This window comes from Rhinolophus sinicus, linkage group LG03 (genome assembly GCF_036562045.2).
Source record: "Rhinolophus sinicus isolate RSC01 linkage group LG03, ASM3656204v1, whole genome shotgun sequence".
Classification (NCBI taxonomy): domain Eukaryota; kingdom Metazoa; phylum Chordata; class Mammalia; order Chiroptera; family Rhinolophidae; genus Rhinolophus; species Rhinolophus sinicus.
In genome coordinates, this window is record NC_133753.1 from 3,890,330 (window position 1) to 3,913,346 (window position 23,017).

Below are 23,017 nucleotides of genomic sequence, written 5' to 3' on the forward strand. Positions count from 1 at the left end.
TCCAAATAGAAGGAAAATCATCTCGATGCTCAGGTCAAGCCAAGTGGTTCAGAAAGGATGGGACTCAAGGCAGGAAATTGTTAGGATCTGTCCTGTTTTAGACATGGTGTCAAAGCTTATACCTGGGTCCTAGAAAGTAGAAATCCGGAGGGATTCATTTCATAAAATGGGGCTCCCCACCAGGCGTCTATGCCATGAGATTCTTGATGTTCAAACTGTTTCCCAGAAACCAAAGAGGCCAGTACCATGTATGTGACCTTCCAGACAATACACAGCCAACTTCCTTCCCACCCTCCCAGGCTGGCCTGGGAGCTGTCCAGCACACTGGCCTCAGCGAAACTCCGAGACATGAAAAATAAAAAATAAATGAATTCTAAAATATACATCTATTATGTATGTGCATATACTGTAATATATTCACAAACACATCCACTTGGGGACTTTTATAAGGGAGTCGTGGAGAGCCCACTAGGCTGGAAATCAGGAGCAGGCCCCTGCCTCTGCTTTCATCCCACTGCGGGGGGCCCACCCCTTTCTGAGCCTCAGGTGGCCATCCTCCACAAGGCTCCCCCCCTCCCCGGTGGTATGAAGATGAAAAGCATCACGTTGAAATGCAAGTTCCCTGCAAGCAGTGAGGACCATTAATGCTGTACCTCCCGGACCGAGCGCGGAGTGTTCCCAGCATGCCTTAGCATACATTATCTTGTTGGATCCGCACAACAGCAGCCCTGCGAATTAGACATAATAATCATAATAAGCCAATATTTATTGGATGCATACCCTCCACCAGGCACCATGCTGCCTGCTTTGCAAACGTGAAAGTCCTCTGGGGTGGGTACAATTCAACAGCAGCTTTTTCTTAGCCCCCCCCCACAAAAAAAGTTTTGAGCATGCATTTTGTGCCAGGCATTGGTCTAGGTGCCAGGGATACAGCAATGAACAAAACAGACAAAATCTGACAGCTAACATCCTCGTAGGTGGATACAGAAATAGACAATATTCAAAATAAATAAGTACAATATGTGGGACATGAGATGGTGATAAGAACTATGGGTTGACTCTTGCAAAACAGGTTTTAACTGTGCGGGTCCACTAGTATGTGGATTTTCTTCAATAAATACTGTGTTTTGATTTTCTTAATAACATTCCTTTTCTCTAGTTTACTGTAAGAATACAGTACATAATGCACATAACATACAAAATAGGTGCTAATGAACTGATTATGTTATCGGTAAGGTTCTGGTCACCAGAAGGCCATTGGTATTAGGTTGGTGCAAAAGTCATTGCGGTTTTTGCAATTATTTTTAACCGTTTAAAGTGCAATTACCTTTGCACCAATCCATAGTTAAGTTTGGGGAGAGTCAACAGTTCTATGCGGATTTTCAACTAAGCAGGAGGTCGGTGCCCCTAACCCGTGTTGTCCCAGCGTCAACTCTATGGAGAAAAATTAGGCAGGAAAGGGGGCGACAGAAACAGCAGGAAAAAGAAAGCCTCACTGAAGAGTTAATATTTGAACACAGATATTATTAGCTCCATCTTACATATGAAAAAACTGAGCCTCAGAGAAGTTAAGTGACTTACAAGTGGTCACACAGCTAGGAAGACGCGGAGCTACGAGGCAACCTGGGAAGTCTGGCTCCAGACTGTCTTTTACCCGCTTAGCCCAAGCGCCTCATCTTTGCAGTTCTGGCTCTGATACCCGTCAGCCGATAATGAGAACACATGGGTGAGCAAGTCAGAGGGCTTGTCTGACCTCCCACACTGGCAGCCCAGGAGCACGGGCATTGCCGGGACGCACCGATAATCCTGGATGAATAAATCAACTTCCTTGAAGACCATACTTTGGTGACAGTCCCCACAGGACTTGCACAGGTTTCTGGGGTCAGCTGTGCTGGGATCTCAGCAAACCACCACCACAGCCCAGCGGCAGCACCGATGCTGACCCCATCTCCTGCCGCCTGCATGTCAGGGTGTCCAAACGTGCTCACCCCACCAGAACCACTCCCGCACGCAGCCACACACCACCTCCTTGGCGCAAGCTGCAAATGTTCCGCCCAGGAACGGAGGCGGTCACCCAGTCCTCTTGCCACATGCGGTGTGAGACTCAGAATTGGTCCAACCAGCCACCCTCCAAGGGGCAAGCAAAGAAACCCTTCTAAAGTGTCTATTCCCCCATCCCCCTCCCAAAAAAATAAACATGTAGAGAAAGAAGGTTGGTGGTGGCTTGGGAAAGTTGCCCACTGACGCTAGAAGCCATAAAGTTGAACCCAGACAAATGAATTGCTCACCTTGCCCTTCACCTACTCAGCGCTTCTCAGCTCCCATCCAACCTCTCTGTACCTCTCATCACCCCCAAGACAGTTCCTTCAGGGGAGTTCCACCTATTTCAGGGCTTAGGGATGGATCACGTCCATTTGGTGTATATACAACTCTCATTGCTGTGACTAGAATAAAACTTTCTAATCTTAAATTTGTATTTACAATTCTAGTTCACTGCCTCCCTTTCCAGAGGGAAACGTGTCACCTCTCTGAGTACCTGTTCAGCTGTCTGCAAAATGTGGATAATGGTCCTCACCAGTCAGAGACATTAAATGCCATCTCAACGAGAACAGTGGTAACAATTATCATTTTAATTATAATGAAATATTTGAGTGCTCACCACGTGGAAAACATTGCTTTAAGCACTGTGAATGTTTGACTCATTTGATCTTCCAGTACCCATTTATAAGGTACTATTGGTAGCCCCACACTCACCTGAGGAAACTGAGGCACAGAGGTTAAATACTTGGTCTGAAATTACAAATCTGGTAAGATGGCAGCGCTGAGACTGAAACCTGGCCATCTGGGACGTGGGTAACAGGGCTTAGCCCGTCAGCAGATTATTCAAATCCTATCAGCTGGATTGAAATCAGGTCTCGGGGAGGCTGATTTGCCCCCCAGGCCTCTGTCTGATTCCTTCTCCCCTTACCTTGCACCCCTTCAGACTCTAGAGTCATTTTTCCATCTGCTTTCTTTAGCGTTCAGTCATAACATGAGCCCCAGAATTTTTGTTAGAAGTGATTAACTGTGCTGCAGGATGTCCGTGATATGTTTGACCCCTGCATGTGTGATCATTACAGATAGCATGAGCGACAGAAGGTGACACTTGAGAAATAAATTTAGAGTCCAGGGCATAAGAAGGCCAGCTCTGTGATGGACCAGGAGGGTGAGTCCAACATGGGTGAACCCCAAAGAGTGCCTATTTTTTCAGGCACAATAATAAAGAAAAGGAAATGGGGAGAGGGTGTGGGTTTGGAAGAAAAGCCAACGAGAGTTCAAATCCTGGTTCTGTATTTGTTCCCTCTGATTTGGGGCAAGTCACTTACCATTTCTAAACCTCCGTTTCCTTTTATCTTAATGGATGATGATAACTGCTGGCATGGAGGGTGGCTTAGAGGAGATACAGTTATGCCGAGTGACTGGCAAAAGGCCTGTTAGGTTCAGGGCTTCCCCATCCAGCCAGGAGCGCCAGGGGAAAGGGGCTGCCTGCTGTGTCCTCATGCACTGTGAAAGCAGCTGGGACTGCGAGCTGACGCTGAGCAGCTCCCGCACCACAGCTGGGACTTGGTCCCTGTGAGCTGCCAGCCCACCTGTTGTCTCAGAGGCAGTCAGTACAGTCAGAGGCAGAACAGGAGGCAGGAGCCACAGGAGGCAGGAGCTGCAGCAGCCAGCTCCACTCAGAGAGAACCTCTGTGCACTGAACAATAAGCCTTGGAGCTTGGTAAGAAATCGACTCCTCTCTCTCATCCATCCATCCATCCATCCACCCATCTGACTTTAACTTGCTCCCCCACCTTCCCAGCATTCATCAGCCAGCCAGCCATCTCTGTGTACTGACGCACCTTGACGCAGGTGACCCTCCATCCACCAATCTTATATCCCTCCTTCCCCATCTCCATTATGTACAGAAATCCGACAAACCTGGCTTGGTATCCAAGCTGCTGCTTCCTAGCGGATCTCGGACAAGTCACTAAGTCTCAAAGTCCTCTCATCTGTAAAATTAAGGGAAGGGAGATGTGCTGGGTGAGGATTTAAATAGAGCGAGTGGACATACCAGTACCTGGCCTGAGCAAATGATCACTAGATTTTCATGCCCTCTGCCTCTGCCACTGGGCTGGGATTTACGTGGGGCGAGAACCCCTGCATCCTGCATGACAGACTGAGAAATACTTTTCAGAAGCTCCGTGTCAGGTCGTAGAAGTGTGCACCCCTGGAGGCGCCCTGGGGCTGGGCGGTAGCCAGAGCAGTCTGAGGTACTAGCACCTCCTGGACCTATAGCAGAGGGTGCCATCTAGTAGGCTGACAACAGGTGGGGTGCCCTGTGGGTCCCGGGTCGCAGCAACTGCTGTCTGCTGTGGGACAGCTGAGTGGAGAGCCAACTGGGAGATCCCGGCCCCCAGACTGCCCTGGGTGGCATGTGGTACACTCAGGGGGCGGGGCAGGGGCCTGGACCACCTGGAGCTTGCTGCTCTCTGCACAAATGCCAGCTCCATCCTACCTGCCCTGTCCAGCTCCCCTCTGGAGGTTTCCAGGGAAAACTAATTCTAGCAACTCCTGCTTCCTGAGTGTGTTAGACCTTGGATACAGGGATGGGGGCGCCATGTACATTGCCGGTAAGCCTCTAAATGACCCTAGGAAGGCCCAGAATTGGCCCCTCATTCAGTGAGAAGACTGAGGTTCGCTGAGGTTGGGTTACTCACTTCAGGTGAAGGTAGACATTCAAAGCCCTGAGTTTGGAGCTACACTTACCTTGTCTAACGCCAGTGCCCCTGAGAATACGGGAAAGAAACTGGACACTGGTCTGGATAAGCCAACTGTAAAAGAAATGGATGAGTCAGTTCGGGATATTTGAAAGCTGAATAAATGTTGGATGACATTAAGGAAGAGCTGTTAATTTTTTAACTGTGATGATGGCTTTGTGGTTGTATTTTGAAAATAGAAAGGAGTTCTCCTTCTTTAGAGCTATATACTGAAAAACGCTCAGAGAAAACGATACGGTGTCTGGAATTTGCTGCAAAATAGTCCAGGCGGGGCGGGAGGAGCTGATAGAAGGATAAGAGGAGGTTAAGATGCGATGAGAAGGCCTGAGAGTGGGTGTGGACCACATCTGGGTGACAGCAATATGAAACTTGTGTAACTGGTGATGAAAATGTAGTATTTCTCTACTTTTGTGCTGTTTGAAATATCTCATTTTTAAAGGGGTTTTAAATCAAGTAAAAATAAAGATGAGGCAGTGGGAGAGGGGAAGCCATTTAAAAGAGCAAAGGGGCCCAGGGTCTAAGCTAAACCTTGGGCAGTACTGGGGAGCTGATTCAAAGGGAAGAAATGCTTCCAAGTGCAGAGGGGACCAGAAAGAGGCCAGGGCCTGTTGGAGCAAACAATCTAAGTTGGGTGGATTGAGGAGACAGTGAAAGGGTGTGTCAGAGCAAGGCGCCTACGAGCTGCCCCCAGGCACTCCTTCCCACCTCAGACCCTCCTGCCCCCTCCAGACCCTCCAGTCCCTTCCCTGGTCCTTCTGTCCAGCCCCCAGCCCCTCTTGTCCTCCCCCTACTCAGGCCATCTTTCTCCTTCCCAGGTCCTCCTGCCACCACCACCCCCCCAGACTCCCTCAGAACCCCCATGCTCTCCCCAGGGCTTCCAGCTGCCCCCTCCCCCAAGGCCCTCCTGCCCCTTCCTGGACCCTGCAACCTTTTCACTGGCTCTAAAAGGGTTGAGAGCACTCCCTTCTCCAAGGCAGAGCTGGCCACCTGATGAGCCTCCTTCCCTGGGACCAGCTCAGCCAGGCTGGGGAGGATTCAGCTGTGTAGCTTTCAAAAAGAATTTTTTTTTTGGGGGGGTTACACAAGAGTTGGTGCTTTTGCCCTAAAATGATATACCAAGTTACACTCGTGGTCCTCAGCCCCCTATTTCTTATACGTCATATTGATGCAAACTGACTCACACTGGACCCCAGGTTCACAGCCGTCTCTACAGACCCCGAACCACCACGCCCCTCCACCTCGCTCGCTTTCTGGCCCTTCGGCAGCTGCCGAACTCTCTGCGCCCTCGGTTTCCTGGGTGCCTCGCCACCTTCCACGCCGCCTAGAAATGCCCCACATCCTTCATTTCCCGCTTTGGGAACCCAGCCACCACCGGACAGCTCCCCAGACCCTCCCGGCAGCCTGCTGCATTGCAGCGCAGCCCTCTGTGAGGGAGGGGCTCCGCCTGCAGCCAGCCTGCTCCCAGCGGCCCCAGCCTGGGCAGGCTGGCCCCTCATGCAGCTGACGCAGTGAAAAGCGCCACAGCAAAAGTGAAAACGCCAGTCCCTACTGACTGTCTCTCCCTCCTCACTTTCCGGGCTCAAACTGTGGCCCAGGCAGCCCCCTTGTGGCATTTGGGGGCGCCACAGATGCTTGGCTGGCGCCTGGAGAGGTCAGACTGTCTGCTTCTACTGCACCGTGAGTTGGCACAAATCTTAAGTGGCCCAAGCCTACCCGATACAGATGCAGACCTCAGCTCAGAGCTCTCCCTCTTTCTCCCCTCCACAGCTCCCCCTCTGCTCTCCCTCCTTCCCTCCCACCCCACTGGAACTCTCCTGTTGTATATTGCTCTGACAAGCAGACAGGTGTCTGGCGACTGTAGCAGTGGTAGGGGGAGGGAGTGAGGGTTGTAGGAACAGGGGCTTTTCTTGCAATGATGTTTGGTTTCCATCTCTATCTCACAGAGAGGGAAACTGAGGTGCAGAGGCTCAGAGTCCCCTGTCCTTGTCAGAAAAGAGGGTGGGGCCCCTTCTCCCAAGGGCGGGTTCTAGCATGGGGCATTTCCCTGTGGTGAGGTGGCTGCTCTGCAAACTGTCCCCTCAGCCCTGGAGCCCTCATCCTCTCCAAAGCCAGTCCTCCCCGGGAAGCAGCTCTAAGGGCCCCCCGATGTGTTCCCTCCTCTCTAACTCACTGTCCACATAAACAAGCCCCAGCCCCTCCATCTCCATTTGCAATCTGCTTGGAGGTGGGCAGGGCCCTCTCCACATCAGGTTAATAATGCCATTTTCATAAGCCTCTGCCCATAGGTGCTACCACCTAATTTTGAATCTGCCCTTCAAACGGATTGGGCCACAGAGGAGCTGGGATCTCAAGCACCGCTGGGAGGTGCTTGTAACTAATCAATCCATCCCCTGCCCACCCACGCCCCCCCAGCACTCAGCACAGCCTCGCTGAGCAGTCTTCAGAGCAGGGTGTGTTGGGGAGCCTTGGACAGCCCAGGGTTCCATCCTGGCTCGGCCTCACACCAGCTGAGAGACGGTGAGTATGGGACTTCACCTCCCTGCCTCAGTTTCTTCATCCATCAAATGGGGATTCTGAGGCTGGTGCTCAGAGTTTCTGCCAGGGTAAGTCCTAGGCAGACAGCCCAGCTCAGGGCTTGGCCCCTACATAGGACTCCATAAATCTCAACTGCCATCAGCCCCCCTTGATCACTTGATTTACAGTGACTCACTCCCTGTCTCTTTCCCCCACCAGACTGAGCTTCGAGGACAGGAAACCAACCAGCATCGCTTCGTGTCCAGCCTCCTACTTGGGTCTGGGCCCGGGAAGGTAGGTGCACTGCGGTGGCTTGGAGAGTGAATGCATGGATGGGTGACTGTAACCCAACGTCTGTGGGATGCCTGGACCCCGCTAGGCTTCCGTTCCCCAGACGCCCCCGTCTACGCTGGCCTCTCTGGGAAGCAGCAAGGAAAGATGTTTCTTGCTGCTTCTCCCTCAGGTCCCTCATGTTGCTCTATACAATGCAAATTCTTGCTTTATTAAACACAGATGTGGGCTTGCGTGTCATTTCTGCCGCGCACTGCATCTAGTGTGAGCTCACAGGCCAAGGGCTGCCTCTGGCTGCCTTGATTGGCGCGGTAGGGACGGCAGAGGGGTCTCTGCCAGGCAAGGTTCCCGTTTGTATTCGGAGCAGGGTCTCGAAAAGGCCAGACCGCTTTCTTTCTTGCGACACTTGTTACATGCGCGCCTCCCTCCCCGGGTCCCAGCGTCTACTCCACAAGCATTTATGAAGTGTCTGATGTGTGCTAGGCTACTCTTATCTCCTTTAGTCTCACTTCAAGCCGGTGAGGGAGCCCCTCTCATCTCCATTTCAGAGGAAAAACCCCGGCTCAGAAAAGTAAAGGGAATCGCTGTGGTCTCCCAGCTGGAGAGCGGGAGTCCAGCCCGTGCCTGGCTCAGGAGCCCCCCAGCCCCGCAGCGGCCACCGGCTGATGCTGCAGTTGTCACCACCGCTGCTGCAGGCTGACCAGGGCTGCCGAGGCTCCTGTGGAAAAGGCAGGGGCTTTGCATAGAGTGTGTTCTCCCTGGCAACTGGCAAAGGGGCCATAAAAAACTGAGAGGGCTCCGAAGCCGCTTAACAGAGAGATCAGAGCAGCTGGACCAGGGAGGGGAGACCCGCGCCCTCCCCTGGGCTCTCTGCAGAACAGCAGGGCAAAGGGCTCCGTCCCAGCTCCCAACCTGCTGGGGTAGAGGCACCCAGGACAGGTGTAGACGGCCGTGATCAGGACAGGGACAGGGACCCCAGGGTTGACCCCACAGTGATGGGGGGCTCACTATTCCACAGGGGAAGGAGAGGACTGAGAGGGAGCTGAGGGCAGAGGGGGCGAGGGGCTGCGCGAGCCGCGGAGGCAGATGCAGAAAGCAGGGGAGGGCTCGGCAAAGCAGCTCGGTGTGCGAGCCCCGAGCGGGCTGCTCCGGGAGAGAGGGAGCTCCCTGTTACGGGAGGCATCCGAGCAGAGAGAGGCAGGCCGGTACTTGGCCGGGAGGCTGCACGCGGCTCTCTGCCCGGGCTGGCAGCCCGCACGTCTAGGCCTCTGAGCAGCTCCTCCGGAGCTAAGTCCCGAGCGAGCGGGGCTGGCTGTGGAGGAGGCAGGCTGGGGTCAGAGCAAGGATGCACACTCTCCCATGTACCTTGCCCTGAGCTGAATGGCAAAGGCACCGAGAAGGCTGGTGGAGCTCTTCTGTCACAATGAGGCAGTGAGGGAGAGCGGAGAATGGGGGTGAGTGCTCGGGGCCAGCAGCGGGAGGTGGGGGGCTGTCCTGCAGCCAACTCCCCATCTCAAAAGCCCGGCCACCTGGAGTGGCCAAGTGCCTGCCCCGGCTCCCAGGCCCAGAAAGGCTGGCTTGGGTCCCCTCTGGGGCAACAGGCTGGCGTAGAAGGTGGGGGGGCAGCCTTCCTGAGGGGGGGAACAAGTAGAAGGAGGCGCATCTGGTGAGTTGAGGGGCCGGCCTGGCATGGGAAAAGCAGGGCCCTTTCCTGCAGGCTGGGCCACAGCCACTGATTCTGCCGGCTACTGACCGTGACTTGGATGCTCTGGGGACTCGTGAAAGCCCCTTGCCTGGGACTGGGACGGGGCGAGGGGCCTGCATGTTGATGAATGAGGCCCCGGCTGGAGTCGGGCGCTGGCTCTCCAGGCCCATTCATGGGGACTCTGTTCCCAGGAACTCCGGGTAGATGGGGCCTTTATCAGGGCACCCCGCTAGACTAGGCTCTGTTTTGCAGTTTCTGAAGGAGTTTTCTTGTCTTTGTTCCCAGTTTGGGCTGTGTGGTGTGTGTGTGTGGTGTGTGTGTGTGGGGGGTGTGTGTGTGTGTGTGTGTGTGTGTGTATGTGTGTGTATGTGTAACAGGCTGGCTGAGGGACCAGCCCAGATTCTTTGTCTGAAATGACCAGGTTGCCCTAGGTCACCATGAGGGGCAGAGATGCACCTCCATGGGGTAGAAAGATTCAGGGAGGGCGGAGGTACCAGGGACCCAGGGACAGAGCCCCTTGTCACCACTGCCTAATTGTCTGGCTCCTGACAGCCCAATCTGCCAGGGCGCTGTCAGCCTTGGGGTCCCGACAGCTGCTCCGACCCACCGTGGGGGGGCAGCATCGTGTCGCAGGTGGAGAGGCAGGCTGGCTCCCCGCAGACAGACAGACAGACAGACTGGCGGCTGCCCGCCTAGGTGCTAGGGCTGCTAGCGAGCCCATTTGCTTTCTCAGAGTCTGGTTTTTTTGTTGTTTTTCGTCGTTGCTGTTGTTTTAATCTATTAAAGCACTGTCAATTTGGAAATGTTTGGCAAAGTGGTATCTTATCTACATGTGTTACACCCTCTGCTGCATTACAGAGGGTGGGAGGGGGTGGTGAAAGAAGTCACGCACATAGAAATTGTACCAATAAAGGCTTCTGGTCGGGGTAGCTGATGGCACAGAAGAGGACTCAATATCTTTGGTGTGGATTTGAAAAGTGACCCATATTCCTAACCAGCCAGAGGCCACAGTGCAACAAAACCTTTAGCCCCGACGGGCAGGCTGGCTGGGGAAGGGGCTCCTGTACCCCTCCCACTAATAGCTCCTTCTGCTCCAGACACAAACAGAGCCCAGCTCCCTCGTCAGTGTGTGAGGAAGTTAGGAAGGGAGTTTCGGCATGAAGCACAGGGCTATACAGACAGCAGAGGCTCAGGCAGCCAGAGAAATAGCCCGGGTGCAAGACGTGGGTCTGACCAAGCCCATGGCCCAGAGTAAATAAACCCAAAACTTAGGAGAGAGGAGTCTTTGTGCCCAGTGGCCGAGGAAGTTCACTTTTGTGTAAAAGGCGTCGTGCAAGTCCGACTTGCGCTGGGTAAGGCTGCGCTGAGGCACAAAGGCTCCTTCAGGCTGGGCCGAGCCCAGGAGCGTTTTCTGTGAAATGGAGGAGAAGTCAGGTTCAGCCACGAGTTCTTCCAGGAATTAGGAACCTCTGGAGACTGTAACCACTGTTTCTTCCGAGCCGCTCCCGCCCAACTCGATAAAATACGAGCCTAAAAAAATCTGCCTGAAGAGCAGTCTGACCTTTTATATATATTTATAAAAAAATAAATAAACAAACTATCACCAAACTTTTCAGGAGAACTCAGTTAAAACCCACAGGGCCGCCCCTCCTGGGGCTCCCAGGTGTTGGAGAACAGGCCGTGTCTCTCTTTGGGGCCAGGGGAGCAGAGGCTTTCATTCCCTGCTCACTTTCTTTCCTAGCCTTTGTGTCTTCCTCAGTGGGGTTCTGACAAGGCGCTGCCTGTGTCTCGTGTCTCCCGTGCGTCTCGGGAGGGAGGGAGGGGTCTGCGGGAGGGGGTGACATGGAAAGGCTACTGATTATTGTGGGGGACAGCCTGCTGGCTACTGTGCTGCTGACTTATTTGTGTCATTTTCTCTGCGCCTGTGGGAGATTCTGATTCCTTTCCTTAGCATCAAGAAACTGAGGCACAGAAAATCTCAGGGGCTTTAAGTCTGGTGCGTAACTGGGTTTGTGCTCAAGTCGGTTGGCCTCTTGAGGTGCCTCCTACTCACTACCGACCCTGGGGACAGGAAATGGGCCGAAACCTTGAATACACCAGTGACTTTTGTTCTTCCCAAAGCAGGTGAATCCTGTACCCTGAGGGTGATGTGGGCTTGGCATCACAGCCCTGGACCCAAAGCCCACGTTCTTTCTAACACCTAACACTGTCCCAAAGGTACAAGCACCACTCAACCCTGTCCTCTCCCAAGAGCCGCCACCATCACCCCAGGTGGTGGCCCTGTTGTCACATGCTAGGACTTTCCTCTGTCTCATGTTCTGGGACAAGGTCCATTTCCCTCTGGGGAGGAGCAGGCCACAAAAGATGCAATCAACCATTTCCAGCCTGTAATTATGTCCCGAAAACCCATCCCTGGCACTCTCGATCCCAATATGCTGCCACCCCCAACCTATGGGCCCCAGACTCTGGGTCTGGGGCATTACACACACAGCTGCCAGCAGGCATAGGGACACCTGGCACATGCACCCAAGCGGGCAGGACAGGGCAGTGGGGGGCTGTGGGGGTGGCCAGCCTGAGCCCCCCAAGGCATGTGTTTGCAGTTTCACAGCATTCTGAGAACTCACCAGGGCCGCACAGCACAGGTCAGTCCTCTGACACTGCCCATCGTGACGCCCAGGGGAGACTACGAAGCAGTTTTCTGTTAGGGAACGTCAGATCCAGGCGAGACGGGAGCCGAGGGCACTGGAAAGGGACAGAGGAGAGGGGGTGATTAACACATGGCCAGTTTCATGAACTCTAGAAAAATGCAAAACAATGTCTGGGACTAGGATGACGTATCAAGGAGGCATCACTATTCCAGGCACTTCTTTGCTGGACTTTTGAACGTGGTGCTGGGGATGGGGGAACCCTACAGGGAAAGAGAGGACAGAGGGCACATGAGGCTGGGGAGCTTCGAAGCTTCGAGCCAGACCCGGAAGGGTCATACGTGCTGGGCTAAGGCTCTTGGACCATGCCCTAGAAGCTCCAGGAAGTCGCATGGAGGATTTAAAAACAGGACAGTGACAGGGTCAAAATGACATTTTAGAAAAGTCACTCAATGAAAGTAAACTTTGCAACTGTTTCACCCAACCATGCCACCTGGAAGAACTGGCGGGTACAGGAACAGGGGTTGCAGATTGAGCTGCTGCGGTGCTCACTGTGGGTCACCAGTAACAACAAAACACGGGCCAACTCAGATCTTTTTTCAGTGGGTGTCAGTTGAGCAAGGTTTCAGTGTTCATTAAAACCTTGGTTCGTGACACACCCTCCTCATTTATCTATGCCAGGACCGCTTTTATTTTATGTATTTATTCTTATTTATTTTCTCATCATATAACAAGCATCCATGAGCCTGCCACCTACCCCGACAACGGGGGCTTTGACCAAAGTGTCTACTGCATACATTCTCCTCCCCCAGCACACTCATGGCTCGGGTTTTCAACAGGAAAGGAGGGTCTGATCAACAGTGGGGTACATATACCTGGAAATATTAAACAGCTCTTAAAAAAAATTAAAGAGCCAAGACCTGCTATCTTCCAACGGACCTCAGTATTTTGCACAGAACTGGATTAGTCACGATTCTTTGTTCATAGACACTGTCTCATCACTGGTCCAGGCATATACGTCCCCGTTTTATTTTGCTAATTTCTGCAGCCGTAGATTCATCTGTAATCATATCCTGACTACTCGGAGCCCACTCCCCATCTCCAGACCTTAGCAATTACTTACTTACACCTGCCTCCACAGCCCATCCCCATGGGGTGAGAACCAAGGGCTTTCGTGACGGTGAAACAAACTCCGGTGTGGACCGATTACAGGGGCTACAGAGTTGTTACAAGGAAGGGCATTGATCTTTATCGTCTCCACGCAGATTCCTGAGTGAAGAAACACAAGCAGCACAAAAAGGAAATGCGCCATATGATGTAGCTAATGTAAAATAGGAACAAAATCATATACTTTAGAGGTCATTTCCACACATATGCAAAGACACAGAAAACATCTGCAACCACAACCCTGAAACCAATAACTGTTAATCAGTGGGGGCGGGGGAGGGATTGAAGCTGGCTCTGGCTTTTCTCCGCAGTGTTTGATCTTTAGTAATGACCATATTAATTATCAATGCATTTCTTGCATAATTCAAATAAACATTTTGAGTGTGGGGTGTTTTTTTTCCACAAATACAAAAGGAGGAACATTTTGGCTGATACACCGGGAGTGGACACATATGGCCAAAACAAGTTCTGCAGACACAAGGGATTTATTTTATCCCAAAGATAATTCCTTTTTTAATTTATATGTTCTAAAGCTGGAGCCCCAAGGCTCCGAGTGGCATGTCAGTGACATAAGGCCAGCAGGTGTGTGCCGGCCGGCTATGATTTCATTCCCTGCAGGCCCCAAATCCCCCCAGAGCCACCCGGCTGGTGTCTGCAATGCACCCATTGGGGAGTACTTTTTCCTTTTCGGTCTTTAAGAGGCCCCAAAAGCTAATGCCCTGGCCAGTGTTCTCGGGGATTATCTAACTGGAACGAGAATGTGACATGAGATAGGCCCAGGCAAAGGGGACCCACGGGCCTCTGGGGAGCAGCAGCCCGCAGCTCACATGTACCCATAGCCACGTGACTTGCTGGCCCTGCCGTGTCCGACAGCTCGATTCCCATGCAGAACCCACAGCTGCCACGTTTCCTCCCAGTTTTAACCAAGAGAGATGCGTGGCTGAAGGACACAGGTTATTTCCAACCTGTTGGCTCCATGAGGATGGGCGCAACCTTGTAGGTCTTTGCCTGCCCCCTCTTCTGCAAGCCAACTTGCCGTCACAACCCCCTTCACCCCAACTCCTGTTTCCAGGCCCCTGCGGCTGTCACAGAGTGTCAGAATCCCTGAACAAGCACAGAGCTAAGTGTGCAACAAAGACGGTCCCATTGTCACCGACAGATAAAGACATCAATCGAGGCTCAGAGACCCTGGGGACACAAAGCCAGGCCAGCTTTAAACCCCCATCAGTCTGAACGCTCGTTCATCCGCACACACCACCTAGTCGGTGCATTGGTTAGTGTCTCTCCCCCCACTAAGCCAACACAGACAGCACCTTCGAGAACTTTTCTCCCCTCTGCCGAGCAAGACCGATTTTTGACCGTGACTTTGTATGGGAGCAATGTGAGTGCAGGTTAACTAGTGCTCTGCCAGCGTGCCCAGAAACCTGTCGCCTCCCCACACGCGAGGCTCTGCTGTTAATTACACAGCATTTTTTGGGGGGCTAGGGTTAGTCCTGATGAATACTTTGAGGTGTCTGTGATAGTTTTTTAGATACAAAATGTATTTGTGATAAATAAAAATAAAATGCAGTGCGCAGGTTGAAGTTACGTGCACCGCCTCTGGGCCGCACAATTCAACATGCAGACGGTCACGCCGCTCCAAGGCTACGCAACGCAGGCCACGCCAATGCAGTTATGTAGTCAGTTCAGGAGCAGGACCTCTGGACCCAGCACTGACCCCCACCCCCATCTCTGTTCCCCCTGTCTTCCCTCTGGAATCTACAAAAATGAGGAGGGTTTTTAAAGGGACAATTAGGGGACAGATCCACCTAAAATAAGAACCATTTTTACATGTGTTAAGGAACCTACTGCATGCCACGCATTTTGTATTTCATTTCATTTAAGGCATCAAGACAATGCTTGAAGACAACTGTCCCCATCCTACAGGAGACGGGGAAAGGGACTAACAGTAACTGGTCCCAGGCCACCCACATCCTTCCAGGAGATCCTGACCTCTCTGCCCCCTGAGCAGGCCCCTTGAGGCCCCATCACAGATGTCCCAGGTTCTGGCACCCCTTTGTATTATGGTGAGAGATTTTAACCCCTCCCTTGATTACATAGACACGAGTAATAGCATTATTCTGGATGTAAATTATATTACTATATTGAGGCTGTATAACACCTTCCAACTCCTCAAGACCCCTACGTCTCCCAAAAAGGCTGTCAGGGTAACAGAGCAGGGTGTATGTACCTGGCCTGCTGCGAGGTCAGCCTAGGAGGGCTCCACACCCCTCTGGGCAGGGGTACCATCTTGGGAGTCTGGGGCTGGGCTGCATCCTGGCCTCAGGAACCCACCCACTCACTGCCCATCTGGGGGGCAGTGAGCCTTGGCTGCAGAACAAAGGGCTCAAGTTAGTTCCATTCTGAAGCTCGTATATATTTACAAATTATCCAAATTTAAAAATCAGGGGGGAAAAGAGCATTTTTCAGACCTTGGATTCAATCCTGGGTCAGGCATCTGCTCCCTCCCGGGAAGATAGCGGCCGCCTCGCGTCCACCCCACCTGGGAAAGAGAAGAGACACTACTCACAGGGTTTGCGGGCCAAGGTGCAGCCCCCCACCCTAAGCCACTGCCTTGGGCCTCGCATACTGCCAACCACCCTACTGTGTGCTAGGGGATGAAGGGACAGCAAGTGTGGATTGATACCAGGGGCAGGACAAAACACTACAGGGATCCCCGTGGACGTGGACGGGGGTCCCGGGTGAGAGAGGGACCACCAGCCTGGGAAGATGCTACTTAAAACTGCTGTGCAGGCAAAGCTCAGGGAGCTGAGAACGTCACTCAGGGTCACACCAGCGGCCAGGCCTCAGGCTCACGTCAACTCTGCCGTGTATTTGCTGGAGAGCAAAATGGAGGTCCAGCAAGAACAGGGAGCTTGCCAAGAGCTGGGGAGTCACAGGGCAAAAGCTGGGCATGAGCACCAGAGCGGACCTCCTCTGAGTGGACATGTGGCCTGGTCAGTGCCAGTTAGTGAAGTGAGTGGTTTGAGGTATGACCCTGGGCCTCACTGTTCCCCTTCTGAAAAACGGAGGTAATAAAAGTAACACCTTCACGGGTTGTTGTAAGAATCAGGAGAAGTAAAACAGTGCCTAGCACATGGCAAATACTGAAGAAATGCCATGGAGGGACCGAAAAACAGCCATGTGATAAAAGGAAGGGGGAGTAATGTGGTCACATGAGAAAAGCAGCAACAAGACTGCGTGTGCACTCCAATGGCTACTGGGGAAAATGCATGCTCTTCCCAAAGCCCGGACTTTCATAACTAAAGACCTAAATTTATCCAATAACTTTTTAGAAAGAAGTGAGGTTCCAGCCAACGGGACGGAAGTAGATCCACTGAACACTCACCTCAAACAAAGGTAAGACTTGGGAGGTCCCATGCCAACCTCCCCCTGGGGGTGGGGGTGCACATGGGCTGAGGGGGAACCTGGGCAATTAACAGGGGTGAGCCGGCACTCTGGAAGAAAGATTAAAAGGTTAAAAGGTTAGTTTGTGAGGAAAACCATGACATGGGGTACTCAATACCTCTGCTCAAATGGCTGAGTGGCTATAATTAGCAGGTCCTGAGCCAGCTGTCCTGTCCGTCCAACGATAACCAAATTAGCCACAATGAGTTGGGAATGATCACATGAGCTTTTTGGGGAGACAGAGGCAGACACTGAGGCCCCCATTCCTCTGGTCTCGCTTCCCATTGGTCCACGAGGCTGACTGTGTGTTCCACGGAATGAAACAGACCTCTCTGGCCCAGAGGGTCCCTCAAGATCCCCAAATGGCCACGCCAACCCTGCCCAGGTTATCTGCTCCTGCCCTCTCCACCCACCAGTCGAGGGAGGAAAATCTGGCTTTCAAAATACCGCCCCTGCCTCTTCATTCCTGAACTGGATTTTCTAACCCACCAAATTTAATACTGTGAAACAGGGGCCACTCCCACCTCATTTAAGGAGCAGAGTCAGTATTAGCGGCTGAGTGTCGAGGGTCCTCCCTGACACTGAGCAGACACTTAGAGACACATCAGTCTTTAATAAAATCTAATGGCACCTGTGTGAACAACACGTGCCTTTTAACCTACACACCCCATCCCTCACTAGCTGCAGTCATCGGCCAGTTGTCACCAGGAGTGTTCAACGGCCCAGGCCCGAGTGCCATCACCACATCTAGTTACAGCTCCTGGGCAAAGGGCTTCACCCCTGGACTCCAGTTTACTCACTTTCCAGGCAGGGCATCGTCATCTCACGGGTTTAGTAAAATAATTAAAGTTGATACCATGTGTGAACATGCTGTCTGAATATTGACCATTGCAATTACAGCAGATACTCTAAAAGTAGTAACATGAAGAAACCTGACAATAAAACAGGCCCTTACTGTTCATAGCATTTCACAGTTTACAAAGGGCTTGACACACCTTTCTGCCCTGGGGAAAATGTGCTCCTTCCATTTGTAAGTGGGGATACTGAGGCCAGCGTCTGCCTCCCACGCGGCTGTCATCCCACCGGCACCATGTTCCTAGGCCTGCAGCTCCTGGCTCATCCACACAGCAACAGACCACCAGGCATAGAGGGAGCTCACCAGGGACATGAACAGATTCCACTGGGACCCCTCCCAGTGTGGCTGTCAAACCTGGATAAACACTGGAAGAACCACTAGCCTGTGCTGCCAACAGTGGCTTACATGTGGGGACCTCTAATTAAATAAAATAGGAGGAGCCCCAATTTTTAGGAGCAGCTGATGAAATTGAGGCAAGGGGTGGGGCGCCTGAGCTCTACCTGCTCAGCCAACGTCCTCGCCTCATCACTGCTCCCCAGGATCCCCCCTCGAGCACTTCTCAGGACCCCAGAGTGACAGGAACAAAGTGAGAAGACCACTACCCAACCCTCCTTGCAGCTCTGGGGAAACTGAGGGCCCAGGAGGAGGAGTTCACCCTGAGAGGCAGCGTGGGTCCCCAGCTGGCAGCTGGCGTGCTCCTTCCCCTACCGGCTTCCCTTGAAAGGCAAGAGCATCTTCAGGAGAAGCTGATTGGCCTGGCCAATTTGGGCAGCTCAGAGAAGGACACGCATCTGTAACCCCTCTCCCAGCCCCTCCCGCAGGCGGCACTCTCCCCCTCCCAGAGTTATTCTGGGCAGAGTGATCCAGCTGCCCCCTGGAGCTGCCAGTCAAGGGGTGGAGGGTAGGGCCTCAGCTGCAGGAATATTGCTGGGTCAGGGGCACTGCCCTTCACCTTGATGGCCTGGGAAGGTGAGGGGCTGCAGGGACCCTCTCCAAGAGGCCCCCTGCCCAGCCCGGTTTGGGGTTGTTAGAGAAGTCCTGGGGACAGCTCCAGCTGTGCCGTAACTCACTGTCTTGAGTCACGGCAACCGCTTGCAGAGACTCAATTTCCCCAATGATGTCCGAGGCCCAGTGGGGCCTGAATATCCCCAGGGGAAGAGAGGGGAGTAAGACTAGCTGCTCTGGGTCAAGGTGAGGAGGCTCTCTCAATTGTAAGGCCCAAGGGGTCTATAGCCGCAAGCCAGGAGTTTGAGTGGACAAGACAGGGACCTGGGAGAGAGGGACTGTAATTCGAGCTGCGCCTGGCCAGCAGCCCCTACAGTTCCCACAGTCCACTGCGACCCTCCTCATGGGCCCCCAGGGAGCCACTCTCAGGGTTCCCATCACTGTTCTCATCCGCTCCCAAAAACGGAGTCGAATGAGGAATAACAACACCACGGAAACCAGAAGGACCCAGCCTTAGCCTGTCAAGGGCTCATCTTGACCTTGACAGTAGTTCAACAAAACAACTGACTTAACAACCTATGGCCCTCCCAGTGTCCCTGTGTGCCCACCCCCATTGTGATGCTCGAGTCCCATCCATGCCAGCAGCAGAACAAGGGCAATGGAGGGAGCAAAAGGGGGATATTCCTTTTGAAGTCACTTAGCCCCTAAAACCTGGTGGCCGTGTCCCTCACACCCTGGTGGCTCTGAATATGTCCTAGAGGTGGACAGAGGTCTTCACCTGATGTTGGCCCTGACGCCCATCCTGGTACCCCAGAGAACCACAGGCTCCAGGTGTAACAGCTGGTGTCTGAGAGGCCAGAAAAGGGGAACACGGAACCCCCCTTCTCATTCCTTCCGCTTCCGCCCTCATGCCTGCTCTTCCCCACTGTCTCTACCTTCCTACTCAGCAATTTGGGCCTCCCACCCGCCTCCCCTGTCCTCACCTCTCCCCTAATTCCTCCGCCCCCCGCCCCCTGCCCCTCTCCCCAGGCTCAACTCTGCTCCTAAATATCCTCTCATCTCCTCTTCCAAGCTCTATTTTTAAAATCAGATTTCCTTTACTGTACAAGTGAGCTGACAGGGAGAGGTATTTGCTGAGGGATTGGCCCCCCCGGGCCCCCCCACACACACCCAACCCTTCATAGACACACGTTGGCAGCCCTGACCCAATGGGCCACTTGCTCAGAGGCAAGCAAGGAGCTAACCTGACTGAGAAGGCTCTGGGCACAGCAGGTGGTGAGGCTGGAGAAGGCTCTGGGCACGGCAGGTGGTGAGGCTGGGGTTATCTGTCTATGGGTGTCAGGGGGAAAGGGTCTGACTCAAAGACCCCAATCGAGGTGCATTAAATCCTGATTTTGGTGGGGGCGGGGGGAGTAAGATGAGAATTTCAAAATCAGTAGACATTTCTTCCAGAAACTGTCCTGAGGCTTGAGACCTCAGCATGTATCAAGCAGCACTTGTAGGACTGACAGCCCAGAAGAGAGGCAGGGGCAGCCTGTGGGTTTGTGGAGAATGGACAGGAGTCAGAAGCAGGCACGTAGTGATTACACAAAGTGTTAAGTGGAAGGATGGAGGCACCTATGCTTTCTGAAATGATGGCCCCAATAATACTCGAAGTCATCGCAAAGGGCGGACAGCTGAGCCCAGAGAAGCCTCAAAGGAGAGGCTCACTAGGGGCAGAGGGAGACCCCCTGGCCTTATCCCCCAAGACCCCGCGCTCACCTCCAGCACGGCATGTAACTGCGAGGGCGTGGTCCTCACCTCCTGGCTTGGTGATGGACGTTCTGTTGGGCGAGGCTGCCTCCATTTCTTTACCCCGGAGACCCAGCACAGTGCCTGGCCCGGAAAAAAGGATCAGGACATGCTGCTGTGTGAATTAAGGAATGATCCACAGAGGTACTTGCTTTTAAAAAATTAAAAAGACCTGGGAACAATCAAATCGAGATGTGTTTGGGGGCAGAAAGTAAAAAACCTGGTCTTTCAGGAGTGAACTATGAAGAGGAACAAGGAACTAAAGCTAGAAATTGGAGATGGTAAAAAAATGTTGGTTTCATGCAAAGGAATGTAGGCTTTTGATACTGAGGAATGAAGAGCAATGTAAAGATTTTTCAATTTGACAAATACTTGGTGCTATTTTGATTCCATGCTCAGGCCTCTGGATTTTATGTTATGGACGTGAACTGTGGAAGGTTTCAAACTGGGAATAGCAGGGGTAAATCTGGGTGCCAGACTGAGATATTTTGTCAGCAATGAAATATATGGAAAGATTTTAAGCAGGGATTTCATGAATAGACTTCGGGTTTGGGGAAGAAATCTGGACTTTATTTTGAGGAGTGACACGATCAAAGGTTTCTATCATGCTAAGGAGTTTGGGTTCTTGCCAAAGGGTTTTAGGAAATGTGATGGTAAGATTTTTGCTTGTGGGAGATAAGTCTGCAGAAAAACATGATAAAATGTATTTTTAAGGCTAATGGCTTTGGACTTTATATTATAGGCAATGAGGAACACTGAAAATGGTAAGTAGAAATGGAACAGCCACAAATTTAAGTATCATACTAAAACATTTGGACTTTGTAGGTCAAGGGGAAGCTAAACTCTGACTCTGAGAGCACGCCAAGGAGATTTGGGCACCGAAGTTGAAAGACGTTAATCAGAACTCACATGATAAACATTGGGAATATGCAAAAATATTTGGAATTTATTTCCAGGCTCTGACATGATTAGATTTTTGCACATGCCTAGGAATTTGATTTTAGCCAATAAAAAGTTCTAAGAGAGGGACATGGTGAGAATTTTTTTTAAAACACGATAAATAGTGCGTAGTGAAATTGCAAAATAAAATTCACATTTTAAGTTAGAATTTGGACTTCTATTCCATAATTCCACAACTGAGAGACGGTGTAAGGTTTGAAGGAGGAGTTATGTGATCCAATTTGATATGCTGTGTTAGGAAGTGTGAATTTTATTTTAAGGGATGACAAGATCAAACTTCTATATCATGCTAATAAGTTTGGATTTCAGCCAATGAAGGGTTTAAAAGAATGACGGGGTGAGATTTGGGGTTTTTTATAGACCAGTCTGAAGATAGATTACATGGTAAAACATTGCATTTTATGTTAAGTAGTTGGGACTTTATGTTACATGCAATGAAGGAACATTGAAAAGTTTTACATTGAGGATTTACATGATCAAACTGATACATTTGGGCAGATCTACAAAAGTGGATTTTTATGGTAAAGATAATACGATCAGATTTTTATAGCATGCTAAGGAGATAGGATTTTCTGGGAGACTTGAAAGGCACTGGAACATTTCACTTTGGGGAGGGATATGACCTCATTTCTGAACCCTCATACAGAGGCTTTGGATTTTAGCCAGTAAAGGGTTTTAAGAAGTGACTGATGAGAGTTTTGCCTCCAGGAGAATTAGTTGGTAAAACATGTTTTATGCTAAGGTGTCTGGATTGGATGAACCAGATAATGAGCGAGCGTGGACAGCATGAAGGAAGCACCCCAAATGTACTCTGTCCGTACTTTATGGTGAAGAACTGGGTCATTTATAGCAAGTAGTAGAGGGACAGAGCAGGTCTTATACAGAGGTCATGGAACTGATTTCACATAGCATGCTAAGAAGTTTGGACACTATCTGGAGGAATGACAGGGTCACATTTTTGTATGTGCTAAAGATTTTGGATTTCAGCCATTAAGAGACTTTAAGAGAGGGACATGGAGAAATTTCTGTGTTTGTAAGAGCAGTGTGCAGAGAAATTACAGAGTAAGATGTATATTGTATGCCAAGGAGTTTAGATCTTGTCTCAAAGGTGATTAAGAGATATTATAGGGTTTTAAGCAGAAATTACAGGACCAAATTCATGTATATTGCAAGGAAATGTGACCTTTTATTTTGAGGAATGACATGGTCAAATTTTTATATCATGCTTAGAGGTTTGGAATTAAGCCAGTAAAGAATTTAAGGAGTGGCCCAGTAAGATTTGGGGTTCTATAGCCATCAGTTTGCAAATAAAATACATTGGAAAAAATTTTATTTTATGTTAAGTGATTGGAATTTCCTACCGTAAGCAGTGAAAAAAACTTTCATAAGGTTTAAATAGAGAAATTATGGGATAGCTTTTATGCATCTTACTAAAAGTTTGAACTTTGACATTAAGGAGTATTAAGATCAGGTTTCTATACCTAGCCAAGGATATTAGAGTTTAGGTTGAAGATAAGAATGTTGAAGGATTAAACAGTTACATCATCAAATTTGTAAATACATTAATGAGTATAGATTTTATATTAAGAAAGAATATAGCCTTTTTTTTTTATCTTTTTTTTCAATTTTTATTTATTTAAGTGTGTTTTTCCAGAACCCATCAGCTCCCAGTCAAGCAGTTGTTTCGATCTAGTTGTGGAGGGTGCAGCTCACAGTGGCCCATGTGGGGCTCGAACTGGCAACCTTGTTGTTAGAGCATTGCGCTCTAACCAACTGAGCTAACCAGTCGCTCTGTAGCCTATTTTTTAAATCACCTTACTAAGGAGTTTAAATTTTATCCAATAGTTTTAAGGACTTTAAGAGACATACTGATATTTTTTTTTATTTTAACCAATTA

The 23,017-nt window shown here is 51.1% G+C and overlaps 1 protein-coding gene, 2 long non-coding RNA genes and 1 other non-coding gene across 5 annotated transcripts in view; 1 reads left to right on the forward strand and 3 right to left on the reverse strand.

Moving 5' to 3' along the window:
* LOC109455563 (uncharacterized) lies at positions 1 to 15,665 on the reverse strand. 2 transcript variants are annotated; one of them, XR_012494523.1, is made up of 7 exons: positions 15,593 to 15,665; positions 15,352 to 15,491; positions 13,082 to 13,223; positions 11,934 to 12,051; positions 4,789 to 4,853; positions 3,961 to 4,031; positions 1 to 728 (listed from the first exon to the last, which is right to left on the reverse strand). It is a non-coding gene; the product is annotated as an uncharacterized LOC109455563 (long non-coding RNA). The 2 variants fall into 2 exon arrangements; XR_002138675.2 differs by having other exon boundaries at positions 13,078 to 13,223.
* The window catches only part of RTL1 (retrotransposon Gag like 1), a 23,539-nt gene continuing 7,670 nt past the window's right edge, over positions 7,149 to 23,017 (forward strand). The window contains exons 1-3 of the mRNA XM_019747151.2: positions 7,149 to 7,316; positions 7,533 to 7,607; positions 16,457 to 16,520. The gene's annotated coding sequence lies outside the window, so the exon portion shown is untranslated. The remainder of the gene's footprint in view (positions 7,317 to 7,532; positions 7,608 to 16,456; positions 16,521 to 23,017) is intronic.
* Positions 12,887 to 12,963, reverse strand: LOC141570938 (small nucleolar RNA SNORD112). The gene has a single exon (XR_012495378.1). It is a non-coding gene; the product is annotated as a small nucleolar RNA SNORD112 (small nucleolar RNA).
* Positions 16,525 to 23,017, reverse strand: part of LOC141570498 (uncharacterized) — an 8,981-nt gene continuing 2,488 nt past the window's right edge. Inside the window, exons 2-3 of the long non-coding RNA XR_012494524.1 lie at positions 20,131 to 20,244; positions 16,525 to 16,618 (exon numbers count right to left, since the gene is read on the reverse strand). This is a non-coding gene — a long non-coding RNA (uncharacterized LOC141570498). The remainder of the gene's footprint in view (positions 16,619 to 20,130; positions 20,245 to 23,017) is intronic.